Source organism: Macaca nemestrina, chromosome 11 (assembly GCF_043159975.1).
Source record: "Macaca nemestrina isolate mMacNem1 chromosome 11, mMacNem.hap1, whole genome shotgun sequence".
In the NCBI taxonomy this organism is placed as follows: domain Eukaryota; kingdom Metazoa; phylum Chordata; class Mammalia; order Primates; family Cercopithecidae; genus Macaca; species Macaca nemestrina.
The window spans coordinates 70115529-70133862 of record NC_092135.1 but is presented as its reverse complement, the minus strand read 5'-3'; the positions used below and the strand labels follow the sequence as shown (position 1 = coordinate 70133862).

Here is an 18334-nt window from a genome sequence, read left to right as displayed (position 1 = left end):
TGAAGCCTCAGTCAGCCTGGGTCGCTGAGTGACCTCAATTAGCAAAATTCCCTCAACTGCTATTGAGTAAAGTAACTGAAATTTGTTTGTATATTGCTATATAAGTTATCCTATCCTTACTAATACCAAAACAGATTCCTTTTAAAAAAAAAAAAACAAAAACAAATTTTATAGACCCCAAAGTTAATTTAAATTATTTTCATTATATATTACTCAAATATATGCAAATAGAAATTTCAGTGTAAGGTCTTTAGGCTTAGATATACAAGTAGTAATAAAGTCAAAATAACCTTACAGGCCAGGCGCGGTGGCTCACACCTGTAATCTCAGCACGTTGGGAGGCCAAGGCAGGCGGATCACGAGGTCAGGAGATCGAGACCATCCTGGCTAACATGGTGAAACCCCGTCTCCACTAAAAATACAAAAAATTAGCCGGGAGTGGTGGCGGGCGCCTGTAGTGGTGGTGGGCGCCTGTAGTCCCAGCTACTCAGGAGGCTGAGGCAGGAGAATGGCGTGAACCTGGGAGGCGGAGCTTGCAGTGAACCGAGATCACGCCACTGCAGTCCAGCCTGGGCGACAGAGCGAGACTCCATCTCAAATTAATTAATTAATTAATTAATTAAAAATAAAAATAAAAAATAACCTTACAAATTAAACATATTCAAAACTGCAAAATCAATAAAATCAAGCTACAAACATTAAATTGGTATGGGAAATGATGCTATTTGCTGAAACCAAATCACACTTGCAAAAACATTGATATCTATGGCACAGGTCACTCATGTTTGACATGCATATAGCATCAAACTAGGTGATGCCTCAGTTTTCCATCACTTTCCTAGGTTCAAACACCTGCAACAACATTATTCACCCAGTCTTCACTTAGCACAAATGAGGCTCATTAACCTATGACAAAGTAATTCTACTCTATACCAGCACAAAAAGAAATACACACACAAACTATGGACGAAGAAATACTATGGCAGTCGTTGTTTATTCATTGATCATTTAGGTTACCTAGAATATATTTATATTCACTTTTGGAGATTTTTGCCAAAAATAAAACATTTCATTTTCAGCCAGGTGTGGTGGCACATGCCTGCAGTCCCAGCTACTTGGGAGGTTGAGGTGGGAGGATCACCTGAGTCCAGAAATTCAAGTCCAACCTGGGTACTATAGCAAGATACTATCTTGAAAAAACAAACAAACAAAAATTAACATTCCATTTTTCATTCTGTTAGCAAAATTTTATTTCCCCAAAACTGCATTTGCTGACCCATGGATTCTGGTTTGAGAAACACTGCCATAGCCTGGACCACTGGGTTTTTAATTTGAACATGCATCAGAATCAATTGGGAGGGCTTGTTAAGACAAAGAGTGGTGGGCCCCACTTACAGGATTTCTGATTCAGTAGGTCTGGGGTGGGTCCCAAGAATGTGCGTTTCTAACAATTCTGAAACTGATGCTGCTGCTCTGGGGACTGCCCCTTGAGAACCACTGCCTTCTATCTTTCAAATATCAAGTGACTCTCTGATACCCATCAATTCAAGACAGAGCTCCAAGGAAGGAGCTAGGCAGCAATTAACTCAAGCATATGCTCTCCTCTGATGCCTGAAGACCAGAGTTCTGTAGGGTTGATTGCAGAGAGATTCATCAGCTTTTGTTACAAAACTACTTGGCTGAAAAGTTAGTCTTCCGTAATGAAAACTGTGATGATTAATGTGTCAACTTGCCAGGGCCTTGGGGTGCCCACACATTTGGTCAAGTCTTATTCTGGTTCTATCTGTGAAGGTGTTTCCAGATAAGATTAACATTGAAATGGGTAGACTGAGTAAAGTGGGTTGCCTTTCCAAACATGGGTGGGCCTCATCCTACAACTGAAACAGAGCAAACAGGCTGACCCAACAGAGAATAAAAAGGAACTCCTCCTTCCTAAATGCCTTGAGCTGGGACATAAGTTCTTTCCTGCCTTTAGACCCAAACTGAAACATCAGCTCTTTCTGGGTCTCAAGCCTGCCGGCATTCTGTCTGGAACTACACCATCAGCTCTCCTGGGTCTCCAGCTTGCCAATTGCACATCTTATGACTTGTCAGCCTCGATAATCACATGAGCCAATTCCTTTAAATATACACACACGCACGTGCACGCGCACACACACACACAATTGGTTCTGCCTCTCTGGAGGACCCTAATACAAAAACTAATGAGCCTTTCTGGGAATCTCACACAGACTGAGCCCAGAGGTAAAGTGGGGAAATTCTCATTAACAAACCTTCCTGATCCCTCACCTCCAGTCAAAGGTTTCTATAGCAACCTGAGTTCCAAAGCAAGGTTCAGGCCACATTTTCACAAACTGCAACTAGATGAGTGGAAATAAGTAACCCCTTGTGATCAAGAGAAAATGAGGAATAATAAAAGACTAGCACCAATGCCAGAGCTGAATTAATTCCTCAAGATTTAGGACCCTGGAACACCAGAGACAGACACGTACACCCAACTTAGCACAGAGATTACCTAATTTCTTGAGGTCAAAGCAACGTTTTCACACCACTGTTTTTTATTACCACTGTTTTATACATAAAGATATTTCTTGTCTTCCTTTTTCTGAATTCCCTCAAACTCATTGTGAGAGGCCACAGAGTACTGTGTTGAGAGTATGAGCTCTGCAGTCTTATATTTTGATACTGAGTCCATCATTTGCTAGTTGTGATGACCTTGGACAGTTACTTAACCTATATAATCCTCTGTTTCCTGATAAATTCACTGAAAATAATAATTCTAACCTGTATCAGTCAGGATCTAACCAATAAAACAGTAACTATTTTAAGTATTTACAATAGAAAGAGCTTAATGCCGGGAATTATTTCTACAGATGAAGAGGGAACTGAGCTCAGGAAAAAGCTGCTACCAACCGTGGGGTGGAAGACAGAGAGGAGCTGGAATTGTGGAAGTCCAGGCCCACCTGAGGAGGCTGAGTCTCTGAGGACTTGTCCAGCACCTGCCAGAGCAGCCACCTGGGGAGGGGAAGTGGGATTCCCTGGCCCCTTCTTTCCCCCAACCTTTCAATCCCACCACTGGACAGGCCATGCAGAGGCAGCCTGGAAAATGCACCCTGCAGGTTGACTCTCTGTGGCACAGAGCAGGAGCTACACCTGAGGGCCAGCAGGCCCAGAGCCAGTAAGGATTGTTAGGAGTTGGTCCACTGCTGGTGGCAGGGTCTTTTAAGTTGTGTATTTTAAGTTGGGGCTCACTTGCCTTTTCCTCACCCTCTTCAACACATTTTCCACTCCTCAGGCTTTCTCTGTCCTCCTACTCTCTCATCACCCAGTGCTTTCCTCCCACTTCCTCGCCCACACTCAACAGCAGACAGCAAGTTGGCTGGCCTCCCGATGAGACTACAGACTCCGAGAAGCCCGAGGGATGGTGTTTCACATTTTAGCTGCCAGATGCAATGATGTTCTCTTCTCAAAACCTGAATGCCCTGCCTCCCCACACCAGGTTGCACAGGCATGACCACGTGTCAAATGTGGTGCCAGCACGAGCAGGGCAGCAGGACGGGCTGGCCCTTTATACCACTGTTCTCCCTCTGCCCAGACCCATCACCAGTGGGCCATGTTAGAACCGTGCAGTTTGCCACAAATACGCCTCCTTCAAACACTGCGGGCCAAGTCCACCTATCTGTAGAAGGAGCAGATTGAAAGAGCCTCTAGTCTTCTTCCACTCCCATCATGCTATAATACTACAGTGTGCATTGTGGAAGGCCGAATCCTGGGCATATTCTCTGCCTGCCTTTGTTATAATTTAGCCAGAAATACAAATCTCCAAATTCCTGAGACCTGGTGCAGAGTGGTTTTCTGTTCACTGAAGAGGTATTTTAGGAACAAAAAACCCCGAGGCTTATCCTAGGAACAGCACAGAGTATAATACATTCTCAAATCTAACCCTCCTTATAAATAAATTATTTGTAGATTCAAATAATTCAAAGTTATGAAGGGAAAGTTAGAAGAAGGAAACGTTTCTATAGCACAGGGCTTATATGAAATTATCGTGCCGATTTATAGCTTTACCATTCTCAAAGCCCCCATATATACATATATGTACATATTTATAAATATATATTTATGAATTTTATAAAAATATAGAAATACATACAAAAGATATTTTTCCTTACATCTCGTTCCCAGGGTGTGTAAAAGAATCTTTTCTCTGACATTGTTTTTAGCAATTGGAACTCAGATGTGAACTGAATCTATCAGCTTGACCAAGTCTTCTTAAGTCCAACTAGCAAACAGTCGGCCAAAAACTCCACTTTTTACTTTATAGCAGATTTCACACAAGTCAGGGCAGGGTTTCAGATGTTTTAACTAGCCCTGCCCTGCCAATGTTTCTCAGATGTTTCCCAAGTCAGTAACAGCAGCCTCACCTGAGAACTTGTTAGAAAAGCAAATTCCCAGGCCCTACCTCAGCCCTACTGAAACAGTGGCAGGTGGGTCTCAGTAACCTGTGGGTTAGCAAGCCCTCCAGGTGTTTCTGATGCACATCAAAGTTTGAGAACTACTGATCTGTGAAGTAGACACTAACATTTTCCTTCCATTTGTGTTTTTTTAATAAGACCCCCAAGTGATTCTGGTGTACGTAAGGTTTGAGAACCACTGTGCTAAAAAAGAAAAAAACTGAGACTGATCCACGTGAAACATATTGTTGGTCTTTTCTCTAATTACCTAAATTTTAATTTAAATCCCCGACCTCCCCGCAATCTGAAATCTACAGTCCTTCTAATGCCAATGATGTCATTACTCATGACATCGGGCAGGCTTTTCTTATTAAGGGAGGGTAATTTAAATCAAGAATACAATGGCAATTAGAACACTGCGGCTATTGTCCTGTTAAAATGAACAAATTCCCTCTACCAAACTGTCCATTTTATGTTTGGCGGGAAAGGAAGGCTGTATGCGTCTTCCAAGCATGCCACACTTCTGCTGGTAAATGCTCCTTTCCTATAATTGACTGAATGCACACAAGTGCCCTTCCGCACCCACCAAGAAATAGCAGGTCCTGACATGGGAATGGAACCATATTTCCTTGCTCTTTTTTTCAACATTGTAAAAGCTCTTCATCCTTTCCAAGTAGAGGGGAGTTTTGGCAAAGAGGAGAGTTTTTTCTCCAGGGTGACAAAAAGCACTTTCTCTCTACTCTTTTGTTGCGCCGTTAGATTCGAAACCCTTTTGCCCCGAGAACAATACACTGCAGTGTTACTTTATGTTGCCGCTTTCCGCTGTGCTTTCCCCGACCCTTGGAATAATAGGCCGCCATTTTAACGGCGGAGAACATGTAGCTACAGTGAATCTAAGTTGAATGCAAGTCAGGCCCGTAAGTACTGCTACTCCAACTCTTAGCTGGACTGCTCTAAGAGGTTTAATTTAAATAAAGCAATGTGGAACTCCAGTTAGAAGGCCCATCAAGCAGGAAATGGACTCCCCACATCAATAGAATGCTAACCACCCCGGTGGGCACACAACCCATAAGGTAATTTGGGAAATGTAAGAAGTCAGAGAAGATGAATAAATAAGAGAGGAAGCAACCAATTTCCTTTTTCTTTTTTATGAAGGCTGTGATTGTAGGCTGTAATCTTCCTCCCGTCACTAATGAAATGAGGGGAAGGGAAAGTTTAGAATATATGGTGGTGTTAAATAATCCATAACTAAATGCACGAGCAACATCAAGAACATACATTCTGAGATGGAAATAAAATGAGGGCCTAGAAATTTGCTGTAGTATTCGCTCTAAATTGAACTTGCTAAGGAAAACTCCATTAAAAAAAAAACAAAAAACTCTTTTAGCACTAAACCACAAATATACTATATGCTTCTAAACATTGATCTCAGTGATACAAAACCAACTTTAACTCTCTGTAGCCTCAAGTGAAATGAAAAGTTGCTGCTTTGCTTGATAATTAGATCATTCTAGACAGCCAATCTGGGCAAATCAGGTCCCAAAGTAATTATCTGGTGTCTGTCTGCAACCACCAAATTAACCAAATAATTTCCGAGTTGCCAACCTAATGTGCAGACAAGCTGCAGAGCAGCTACTGGGGGCTTCTCCTCCTTTTACTCCTCCTTTCTCCATACGTTGTTATTTACTCCTTCGTCCTTTTCCCCTCAAAACTTACTCGGGCTAGTAAGAGGAGACAGGCCATCTGGGCCTATGATTTATAAAAAGGATTTACTTGCAATGATCCAAAGCTGGCTTTTGTTTTAATGGGTGTCCACTTTTAATGGTTTCAAGCATTCATCAAAAATGTTCCTCTTTGAAAAACTGAAGAGAACACAAAGTAGCTGAGATGCAGACCTAGTGCTTCCCAGTTTTCAAAATGCCTCATTTGTTTCATCCCACAGCCCTGGGGAGTTAGAGATTATTTAACACGTATGAAAACAATATCTTCAAGTGACTTTCCCAAGTTCAAGGGGCTAAAAAGTCGGATTCCCTAGAACCCAAGTCCCCTGCTCCTAAATGCTCTGAGATTGAACTAGAATGTATTTACAGGAGGGAAGCTTTCAAAGAGGTGCAGTTCTGATTCCCTTAACATGAAGGTGGAATACAAAAGAAGCCCTGTGGCAGGATGGAGATGGACAGATGTGTCAGGGCTTGGCATATGAATCTGTGAGGTTTCTGTCTCTAAACGAGAGCTTCCTAACCATGGCACTGACCCCCGCCCCTTCCTTCACAGTGCAGGGAGAATGAGAGAATGAGAGTTTCTACCGCTCCACGTATGACTACAAAGGATGGCAATTGCAGAACGTCTCAGAGGCCCAAGACAATATTTTTTCTAGCCTAGTAACTGTTTTGGACATGAAATTTGTTATATTTCATAAGACCCACACATCTTTTGATTTACTATGTTGCAGAATTGAGAAAATTCCCAGATACCTCCTAATATAGTTTGGATATCTGTCCTCTCCAAATCTCATGTTGAAATGTGATCCCTTATGTTGGAGGTGGGCCTAGTGGAAAGTGTTTGGGGCATGAGGTTGGACCCATGATGAATGTCTTAGTGCTGTCTTTGTGGTAATGAGTGAGTTCTTGCTCTATTAGTTCACGTGAGAGCTGGTTGTTTAAAAGAGCATGCTACCTTTCTTGCTCCCTCTCTCACCATGTGACAGCCTGCTGCTCCTTCACCTTCTGCCATGATTGTAAGTTTCCTGGGGCCTCACCAGAAGCAGATGCTCATGCCATGCTTGTTGTACAGCCTGCGGAAACTTGAGCCAAATAAACCTCTTTTCTTTATAAATTACCCAGTCTCAGGCATTCCTTTATAGCAATGCAAAACAAACTAATACACCTCCTCTAAAATCCCTGGAGATGGGGAGTCCAGTAAGCTCAGGAGAGAGCTCAGCATCTGTGTGTCACTGGATGCCTATCTTGGTAAGTTATCCCAGGGCTGCAAGTTCACAGCCTTAAAAGTCAGCTTAACCACAAGTAATTAGACCCAAGGGATCTTCATCCAAACTTATTATAACCAAATTCTGTCAACATTGATTTTTTTTTTTTTTTTTTTTGAGACGGAGTCTCGCTCTGTCGCCCAGGCTGGAGTGCAGTGGCTGGATCTCGGCTCACTGCAAGCTCTGCCTCCCGGGTTTACGCCATTCTCCTGCCTCAGCCTCCCGAGTAGCTGGGACTACAGGCGCCCGCCACCTCGCCCGGCTAGTTTTTTGTATTTTTTAGTAGAGACGGGGTTTCACCGTGTTAGCCAGGATGGAACATTGATTTTTAAGATCTAATTTATTGGCTTAAATTGAGTAAAAACTTTCCTATGACTAGATACTTGTATTTTCAAACCAGGGCATCCTTCCTCTATATGGAGGGTTTTGTTTGTTTGTTTTTTAGTGAGAGTGGCCTTATTGAGAAAAAAATAGACATTTGAGAATAAGTATTATATGTAAAATGAAGGGTGAGATTATTTTAATGCATAAAGCAAATAAAAAGGAAGTGGTTCTAAAAGGTTGTGTTGATAGTTGACAGTTCAAGGAAAGAAACTTCTTGAACCTTGCACAGAACAAGGTTTCAGAGGGATAAGTACTTTTATCTGGAGCAAAATAAATGGAATATTTTAGGGCAACTGAAAATCAGCCACATAAAACATCCCTTAAAGATAGAGCAATAAGGAAACCAGTCCAGAGACATTTCCTCATCACACAGTTAAGAGGTGAGAACTGAAACTTGGGTTTATAACCAGTACTACTTTGTATCATTTCAAATGCATGTAGTTGCAAGAAACAGAAAAATAAACCCAAACTGGCTGGAAACAATAAAACTGATCCACTGGCTCCTATAAGTGGAAGTCGGGGTCAAATTTTGTTTAGTGACTTGAGTATATAATCAAGGATCCAGTTTCTGTCCTTCACTCTGCTCTGGGATGGCATAGGAGCTCAGATGAAGCTGTCAACGGGAGCATAAACACATGTCCTCTCCATATGTCTTGGGCTTCTCCCAGAGTGGCTGGTTCCAAGAGGGGAGCATCCACAGATTGAGCGTTCAGAGGGACCTGGGAGGAAGCTGCAAGGCTTCTTAAGACTTAGTCTTAGAAGTCCTAAAATATAGGCCAGGTGTGGTGGCTCATGCTTGTAATCCCAACACTTTGGGAGGCTGAGGTAGGCAGATCACTTGAGGCCAGGAGTTTAAGACCAGCCTGGTCAACATGGCAAAATGCCGTCCCTACTAAAATTACAAAAATTAGCCTGGCATGGTGGCACAAGCCTGTAATCCCAGCTACTTGGGAGGCTGAGCAACGAAAATCACTTGAGCCCACAAGGCAGAGGTTGCAGTGAACCAAGATCATGCCACTGCACTCTAGCCTGGGTGACAGAGCAAAACTCCATCTCAAAAAAAAAAAAAAAAAAAAAAAGAAAAGAAAAAAAATCCTAGAATTTCATTTCTGCAGCAGTAAAAAAAAGTCACAAAGGCCAACCCAGATTTAAGGAGAAGAGAAATAGACTCCACCTCTTGAGGAAAAAGACAACCCGGGTATCTAGGGAAGGAAGGAACTTCAGAGACTATCTACCGCAACAAAAATGTCTGAGCATCGTGGAGGCAATCCCCTATTCAGAAACCTCTCATTAGCTTTCCCTACCTGTGTGCTAAAGAGCAAACTTTTGGCCTTTGTCTGGTCCAATTTACTATTCCAGCCTCATCCTCCACTGTTCTTGGCCATTCATTACTGCCTAAGTCAACCCTTTGCTTTCCTACCTCTGTGCTTTCACTTAAGACATTCCCTTTTCTTCAAAGGCCTCCCTTGTTCACTTCCTCTAGGCCAAAGGCACCCTATGAAGGCCCAGCTCAAATCCCCCCTACCCAGACCTGACTACCCCAGGCTCAGATGATTTCAAACCTCCCCAAGCTCTTTCCACGCCACTGACGAGGTGGCCTTTCCCACAGAGCAGTTCATCTCAATGTGTAATATACCATCTGACGGCATGGTGCAGACAGAGAATGACCAGGAAGCACATGGGCTTCTGCTCATTGTTCTGGGTTTTTCACAATATTTCATTTTAGAATATAAAAACAAATTTAAAACTTTGAAGCAAGAACTAATAAAAATTCATCAGAGAGATTGATAAGGGCTAGAATAATCTCAAAGTTTCATAAAGAAAAATACTCAAGCAGTACAGAAAAATCCTCTCATTTGGCTCTGGCTGTATCCACTGCTCAGCAGTGCTTGCCTCCCTGTAGCCTACGATTTTCATATTCCTGTGCTTTCTCTGGGACTGTTAAGCAAGAGTGAGGAATGGAATTTAGTGGGTCAGGAACCTTTGAAAGCTGCACCAAGCATGTCCTGCAACCTGTACAAAATATTTGACAATTGCATCATCAAGGGAAAGGGCATCCTTTGCCCTGACCCTGGGCTCATCATCCTTTATGAGCATGGAAAGACGGTTTAGATATGAATCAAACTGAGGCCACTTCCTTCTTTAGGTTATTGCACAATTTACAGCCTTGAAAACTGCCATTCCAGAGGAGAAAATCTGCTCTTGCCCTGATTCTGTTTTTCACAACATAAGTGCCATAAATACATTCTTCTGCTACCTCAGCCTTTGCTGAACGTTGGCTCCCTTAAGTCAAAAACAAAAACAAAAATAGCCAGGGGGGAACGGTGTCCCCAAAGAGGTCCTTCAAGCCTCTTCCAGCTCTCAGATGGGAGTACATATTCCTATCTAATAATAAGCTATTTTATTTGTGAAGGTCTAGAGAAAAAGAAGCCCACAGCCTCCTCAGGACTAACAACTCTGACTGATAATGCAACCCTCCTTTTAACCAAAATCCCTCCTGGTGGATCTAGAATTCATCTGCCAGCCCCTTCATGAGCTCCACTGAAGGACAGCACTGGGATCACCCACATTGCTTCTCCCGTGTACCTGGTGAAGAAAACAGATGGCAGAGGGGCTCATCCTCACTGCTGTGACGTGGAGTGGGAAATAACTAACTGGAGATGCCATTGACAGTGTCAATGAGGGAGGTGGGTATTGCCCCTGGAAAGAAAATTACATAAAGATGTGTAGCTCTATCTTAAGGAGGCCATTGCTACAGTGAATATACTGTGAAAGATATATGCTTCTCCCTCGTGTACTAATTTGTCTTCATACAAGATGTCACCTGTGACACTAACCTACCAAAATAAACCCCCAGGAAACTCCCAGTTAGGGAACAGGAGAGGGACAGGAGTGGAGAAGGATATCTGGCCCTAAGTCAGAGTTCCCACCTGTCTTCAGCAATCAGAGTCCTTCCTGCTACTGTGGAACTGGAGAGCTACAGAACTTTCAAGGGTAGCAATGCATTGCTGTAAAAATGGATCAAAGCTCACTTTCAGGGCACAAGGCCACACACCCCTCAGCCATTAACCCCCATGCTCCAACTTACTCACACACTGTCTACCAAGGCAGGAAGCTCAGGGAGGGGGCTGTAATGATGACCCAAGCAGCTGCCAGCTGAGTACACAGCTGTTACATGTTTGTCTCAACTTTCACCCCTTGAGTTATGATGAAATGGATGGAACTCACAGAATTCCCCCACCACCAAGTCCCTCTCAGAGAACTCTATTTGTAAAAATACTCTATATACCAAAAAAGGTGTATTAATGGGGACTAGCAGAGCCAAGTGATTTACAAGCTACTGCATAACCAAGTCACTATAGCTCCGGACTTTCTAATAACGCCATTTAACCCAGGCCTCATTGAAAACATGACTTTTGAGCCAAAGCTTGAAAGAAGTTGGGGAATGAGGCCGGGCGGGGTGGCTCACGCCTGTAATCCCAGCACTTTGGGAGGCCAAGGCAGGTGGATCACTTGAGGCTAGGAGTTCGAGACCAGCCTGGCCAATTGTTTCTACTAAAAATACAAAAATTAGCCAGGTGTGGTGGCACACACCTGTAATCCCAGCTACTCAGGAGGCTGAGACAGAAGAATTGCTTGAACCTGGGAGGCGAAGGTTGCAGTGAGCCGAGATCATGTCACTGCATTCCATCCTGGGCGACAGAGCAAGACTCTGTCTCAAAAAATATATAAATAAATAAGAAGAAGAAGAAGCTGGGGAATGAACTACAGAGATATTTGAGTGAGGAGCTTTCCAGACAGAGGGGCTAGGCAAGCTAAGAGATCACCAGTGGATTTCACTCTCCCACATTCTAGAACCTCACTTTCCCTCATTCCCCCAAGCACGATCTTAGTTAGGCAGTGTCAGGAGCCAGGATGATGCAGAGTCAGGGAGGCCAGAGCAAGCCAACATTTGTGAAGGAAGCCAGGTTACCCTGTTATGCCTTAGGAATGATGGACAGGAAGAGACTCAATAGTCCCAGCGGCTTTCTCCATCAGTGAGCCCACCTACTCCTCCACTCCAGACTCCCCCTTTGAGGAAGGACCCTACTCCCCCAAGGAAGTGGGGTCCCCCTCAAAGACCCCACTTCCTGCTGGATATCTCAAGATGGATGTTGCTATGGTCTGAATGTTTGTATCCCCCCAAAAAATTCATATGTTAAAATTCTAACCCCTAACATGATGTTATTAAAAGATGGGGTCTTTGGGAAGTGAATAGGATTCATGCCGTTATAAAAGGGACCCCAGGCTGGGCACGGTGGCACACGCCTATAATCCCAGCATTTTGGGAGGCCAAAGCCAGTGGATCACCTGAGGTCAGGAGTTCTCAGCCAGCCTCACTAACCTGGTGAAACCCCGTCTCTACTAAATACAAAAAAAAATTAGCCAGGCATGGTGGCGCATGCCTGTAATCTGAGCTACTTGGGAGGCTGAGACAAAAGAATCACTTGTACCTGGGAGGCGGAGGTTGCAGTGAGCTGAGATCGTGCCACTGCACTCCAGCCTGGGCAACAAAAGCAAAACTCTGTCTCAAAAAAAAAAAAAAAAAAAGGAACCCCAGAGAGCTAACTCACCCTCACCAGGTACAGACACAGCTAGAAGGTGCCATCTGTGAACTAGAATGTGGGCCCTCAGCAGACCCCAAATCTGCCTTGATTTTGAACTTCCCAGCCTTCAAAACTGTGAGAAATCAATTTCTGTTGGTGACGAGAAATCAATTTCTGTTGGTGACAAGAAATCCTGCTTGTGGCCTTTTGTTAGAGCAGCCCAAACAGACTAAGACAGATGCCTCATTACTTGTTGTTGTTGGTTTTGTTTGTTTTGTTTTTGACATAGTCTCCCTCTGTCACCCAGGCTAGAGTGCAGTGGAGTGATCTAGGCTCACTCCAACTTCTGCCTCCTGGGTTCAAGTGATTCTCCTGCCTCAGGCTCCCGAGTAGCTGGGATTACAGGCACATGCCACCATGCCCCAGCTAATTTTTGTATTTTTAGTAGGGATGGGGTTTCACCATGTTGGACAGGCTGGTCTTGAACTCCTGACCTCAGGTAATCCACCTGCCTCAGCCTCCCAAAGTGTTGAGATTACAGGCGTGAGCCAACGTTCCTGGCACCCATTGCATTTTGAAGTCCACATGTCACAAACTGACCTCAGCACCTTTCCGTGAAGCCCTTTCCTTCTCCTCCTAATTCAGAAATCTATTCTGTTACCCAAGCCAGAAACCTGGGGGTCATACCTGACTCTTCTTTCCCCCATGTCCTATATTGGACAGACAGGGTACACTGTCCTATCAATTCTACCTGCATAATATCTCTGGAATCCCTCCACTTCTCTGTTTCCCCTGCTATTATCTTAATTCAGACATTGATCACATCCTAACCAAATCTAGCTTGTCCAAAATGATCTTTCTAAAATCAAATCTGGCCGTGTCCCTCCCTTGCCTACAATTCTGCAGTGGCTTTCCACAGTACCAGGTCCTGGCTCCTTAGAAAGACACACAAGGCCCCCCAGGACATGGCCTGCCCCCCTCTCAGCCTCAGGTCTGACCACCCTCTCCTTCCACCCTGCACCAGCCATCTGCCTGGGCTACTCGTGGTTCCATCCCCTTGCTGGCAATCTCCTGCCTTTGTGTATGACGCTCGCTTTATCTGAAATGCCTTTCCCATCCTTCTTTGTCTGGCTTGTTCTCATTTGTGCTCCAAGACCCTGCTGAGACATCACATCCCTGGGAGACCCTGCTGGCCCCCCCAGGGTCTGTTAGTGCCAGCCCTTGCTGTGTCCCATCACACACTGCAATCAATCTTCCTTGTGCTACAGGGCACTCATGTCCCTGAATTATAATGGTTGCTTTCTCTCTCACTAATTGGAACTTATTTAAGGCAATTAGCTGTTTATCTCTGCTTGTCAAACAAGTGGGAACCATCCCAAAGCCTCATAAAAAAAAGAATAGTGTCCCAGGACTCCCCAATTCAAGCCCTGCCCAAGCACAGCGCAAGCTCCAGGTGACAGATGAGGGCAGATCACATGAGCTGGAGGGGCAGTTCTGTGGAGTCTCCTAAACCGGGGCACAGGCCATGAATATCAAGCCACTTCAAGCCACGGTTTCTCTAGGGTGAGCATTACTCAGGAGGCACATGAGATAATCTGAAGAACTTCTTTTGTCTGTGCACCCACCAAAGCTGCAAAACTGCCAAGTAAGCAGTTTCCCCTTCATGTCCTTGGGTTTCCATGTCTTTATATTTCCCCTTCAGTGGCATCCCCTTCATTCATTCATTCACTTTGCTGGTCAGTACTGACTGAGTGCTTACTAGGTGGCAGGCACCATTCCTGGAGCTTGGACTGCATCAGTGACTGCAAGAGACAAGGGCTCATGTCCTTGGGGAGCTTACTGTGTATGAGAGAGAGCAGGCAGTAAACAATGAGCACAGAAATTCAGCAATTATATCATGGTTTAGGGGGGCACAAGTGCTGTGGAAGGCAGAGCAGGGTGAGGGAGACTGGAAGTGCTTGAGGGAAAGTGGCCGCAATTTAAAATAGGCCTCACGGAAAGCCTGACCCCTGAGCAGAAGCTTGAAGGAAGTGAGGGAGTTAGCTACAGGGATATTGGGGCAAAGAGATTTCCCAGCAAAGCGAATGACCAGTGCAAAAACCCTGAACAGAAGGATGATATATCAGAAGAGTGATGCAATCCGATGTGTGTTTTTAAAAGCTCACTCTCAATTCTGTGTTAAGAATGCACTCGGAGGCCAGATGCAGGGAGACCAGTAAGCCAGGCTGGAGGCAATAAAGGCTGGGGCCAGGGTGGCTGCAGTGGAGAGGTGACCAGTGGTCAGACTGTACATAAACTTGGAAGGGAGGGCCAATAGGCTTTCTGAATGAGTTAGATGTGAGATACAAGGAAGGAAAGGGGTTTCCAAATGCAACCAAAAAGACAATTTCTAGAAACTGACATGAGGAAGACTGTGGATGGAATAAGATTTTATACCAACATGTGAAGTTTGAGGCCAGCATCCAGATAGAAACGTTGGATAAGGGGCCGAGCGTGGTGGCTCACGCCTGTAATCCCAGCACTTTGGGAGGCCGAGGTGGGCAGATCACTTGAGGTTAGACCAGCCTGGCCAACATGGTGAAACCCCAACTCTATTAAAAATACAAAAAAATTAGCCAGGCGTAGTGGTGCCGTCTTTAATCCCAGCTACTCGGGAGGCTGAGACAGGAGAATTGCTTGAATCCAGGAGGCAGAGGTTGCAGTGAACCGAGATTGCACCACTGTACTCCAGCTTGGGTGACAGAGTGAGACTATGTCTCAGAAAAAAAAAAGAAAGAAAAAAGAAATGTTGAATAGGGCAGTTGGATAGAGGAGCTTGGAGCTGGTGAGAGAGTCCTGTGTTCGAAATATGAATTTGATATGAATTTGAAAGTCATCAGGAGATAGTATTTAATGCCAAGAGACTTTAAATACAATGAAGGAGGGAATACTCTCTTGCTTTTAAAACAGCTCTCTTCACTCAAAACAAATAAATACAGGAAATAATCTGATATCATTACATGTAATTGGAAATAATCACAAGAATGTATTCTATCTCTCCAGGTAATGGTATTTTTCCAGTGCTGATAGCTATTATTATTCTATCATTATGAAACACTTGAGCATAACTCTGTGCTGAGTACACCAGAGACAAATGCAGATAGCTGTCACATGTAGCCCTGTGAGACAGGTACAATTACTATCCCCCTGCCTAATTTTTTTTGGAGACAGAGTCTCATTCTGTCACCCAGGCTAGAGTGCAGTGGCACAACATAACTCACTGCAGCCTCAAACTCCTGGGCTCAAGCAATCCTCCTACCTCAGCCTGCTGAATAGCTAGGACTACAGATGTGCGCCATCACGCCCAGCTAATTTTTAAATTTTTTGTAGAGACAGAGTCTCACTATGTTGCCCAGGCTGGTCTCAAACTCCTGACATCAAGCAATCCGCCTGCCTCAGCCTCCCAAAGCACTGGGATTACAGGCATGAGCCACTGCACCTGGTGACTATCTCCATACTGAGGAAGGAGAAGTTGAAAACCTTGCCCAGGGTTACAGAGCTGCGGTACAAACCCAGACAACCTGGCTTCAGCATCCATGCTCTCAACCATCACACCATACTGCCTCTCAAGGACAAATGAAAAGAATGAACACCTTTCTTAAAGGAAGGATTGTTGACCCACAGGAGAAACCAGGATTTTGCTTGGTATGGGGGCCAGAAACCACTGCTCAACTCCTCAAGTTTGAAAAGTTATACTAGAAATGCAGGGGGAAATCACAAGGAATACCAATTCCAGGAGTGGGAATTGGGCTGGAGAGCAGAGAGCTTCAGCTTAGAGTGTGACGCTTGGGGCTTCTGCATGAAGGTATGTGAGAATGAGTGTGAAACACTTTTCATTAAAAAGTATAGAGCGTCGGCTGGGCGTGGTGGCTTATGCCTGTAATCCCAGCACTTTGGGAGGCCAGGGAGCGGGGTGGATCACCTGAGGTCAGGAGTTCGAGACCAGCCTGGCCAACATGGTGAAACCCCGTCTCTATTAAAAATACAAAAAATTAGCCGGGCATGGTGGCGAGCACTGTAATCCCAGCTACTTGGGAGGATGAAGCAGGAGAATTGCTTGAACCTGGAAGGCGGAGGCTGCAGTGATCTGAGACTGCGCTATTTGCACTCCAGCCTGGGCGACAGAGCGAGACTCTGTCTCAAAAAAAAAAAAAAAAAAAAAAAAAAAAACGTATAGAGCGTCAGAGAAAAGATAAGCAGTAGGGATATTACAAATCCTGGATGGAGTGGGAAAACAGCATCTAAACTGTTGGTTTAGCTATTAAAAATATCTTCATTTACAAGAAGTGCCCACATTTATAAACTGTCTCCAGTGGAGCACAAAATCATTTATATTATTGACCATGTACCAGATTCATTGGGTTGTAAATTTTATTAATTACAACAGCATGGCCACGTGTGGTGGCTCATGCTTGTAATCCCAGCGCTTTGGGAGGCCAAGGCCAGTGGATCGTTTGAGCTCAGGAGTTTGAGACCAGACTGGGCAAGACAGTGAAACCCTGTCTCTACAGAAAATACAAAAATTAGCCGGGCATGGTGTTATGTGCCTGTAATCCTGGCTATTTGGGGAGCGGGAAGATGGCTTGAGCCTGGGAGGTTGAGGCTGCAGTGAGCTGTGTTCATGCAAAGCAAGACTCTACGTCAAAAAATAATAACAATAACAGTAACAAACTATATATGCAGGGTGGATCATTGTTTATTAGGCATGCTGCAAAGTGTTTTACTCGAAACTTTCAGAGTCAGAGGTAAGATTTAACACTCAAGAAGAACAGAGAGCTGACCCCTTGATTACACAGGGGCAGGGCCATGAAAATCTTCACAAAATGCAGGCGGCATTTTGTTTTAAATCAACCACAGCTGAAAAGTCTCCCTTTCCCTCTGTGACCCAGGCCACTTCCAATCCCATCTCTCAGGTACTGCTTCTAAGTCAAACCAAACCAAACTGTGACCTGAATCTATAAGCAAAGCAGTGAAACAGATAGAAATATTATAAAACTTACAGTTGCATTTCTATTGCAAAAGAGAGAAAATTTCTTTAATTTGTATGAGCTTATGGGATACAAGGGGAATTTTATTGCACTGATATATTGCCTAGTGGTGAAGTCTGGGCTTTTAGTGTATCTATCACCTAAATAATGTACATTATACCCATTAAGTGATTTCTTATCACCCTCCTCCTTCCCAACTTCCCACCCTTCTAAGTCTCCACTGTCTATTATTCCAGTCTATATCCCTGTGTACACATTCTTTAACTCTCACTTATAAATGAGAGCAGGCAGTGCTTGACTTTCTGTTTCTGAGTTGTTTCACTTAAGATAATGGCCTCCAGGTCCATCTATGTTGCCACAAAAACATGATTTCATTCTTTTTTATGGCTGAATAGTATTCCATTATGTATATATACCACACTTTCTTTATATCCAATCATCTGTTGATGGACGCTGAAGTTGATTTTTTTTGTTTAAGAAAAAGTCTCACTCTGTTGCCCAGGCTGGAGTGCAGTGCCCTGAATATAGCTCACTGTAACCTTGAACTCCCAAGCTCAAGCAATCCTCCTGCTTCAGCTTCCCAAGTAGCTAGGACTATAGGTATGGGCCACCACACTCAGCTAATCTTTTATTTTTTATAGAGATGAAGTCTTGCTCAGTTGCCCAGACTGGTCTTGAACTCCTGGCTTCAAAGGATCCTTCCACTTCGGTCTCCCAAAGTGCTGAGATCACAGGCATGAGCCACTATACCCAGCCTGATTCCATAGTTTTGCTATTGTGAATAGTGCTGCAATGAACACACAAGTGCACATATCTTTTTTACATAATGGTTTATTTTCCTTTGGTAGATACTCATTAGCAGGATTGCTGGATCCAATGGTAGTTCTATTTTCAGTT

At 44.1% G+C, this 18334-nt stretch overlaps 1 long non-coding RNA gene across 5 annotated transcripts in view; it reads right to left on the bottom strand.

Annotated features, from left to right (window-relative positions):
- Positions 1 to 18334, bottom strand: part of LOC105483235 (uncharacterized) — a 50833-nt gene that overhangs the window by 5530 nt on the left and 26969 nt on the right. The window contains exon 1 of one of the 5 annotated variants that reach the window (XR_011609577.1): positions 10411 to 10531. The exons of 3 other annotated variants lie outside the window; for them this stretch is intronic. This is a non-coding gene — a long non-coding RNA (uncharacterized lncRNA). Of the gene's footprint in view, positions 1 to 4172; positions 4251 to 10410; positions 10532 to 18334 lie in introns of those variants that run through there. One more of the 5 variants, XR_988128.2, reaches the window with a different exon arrangement.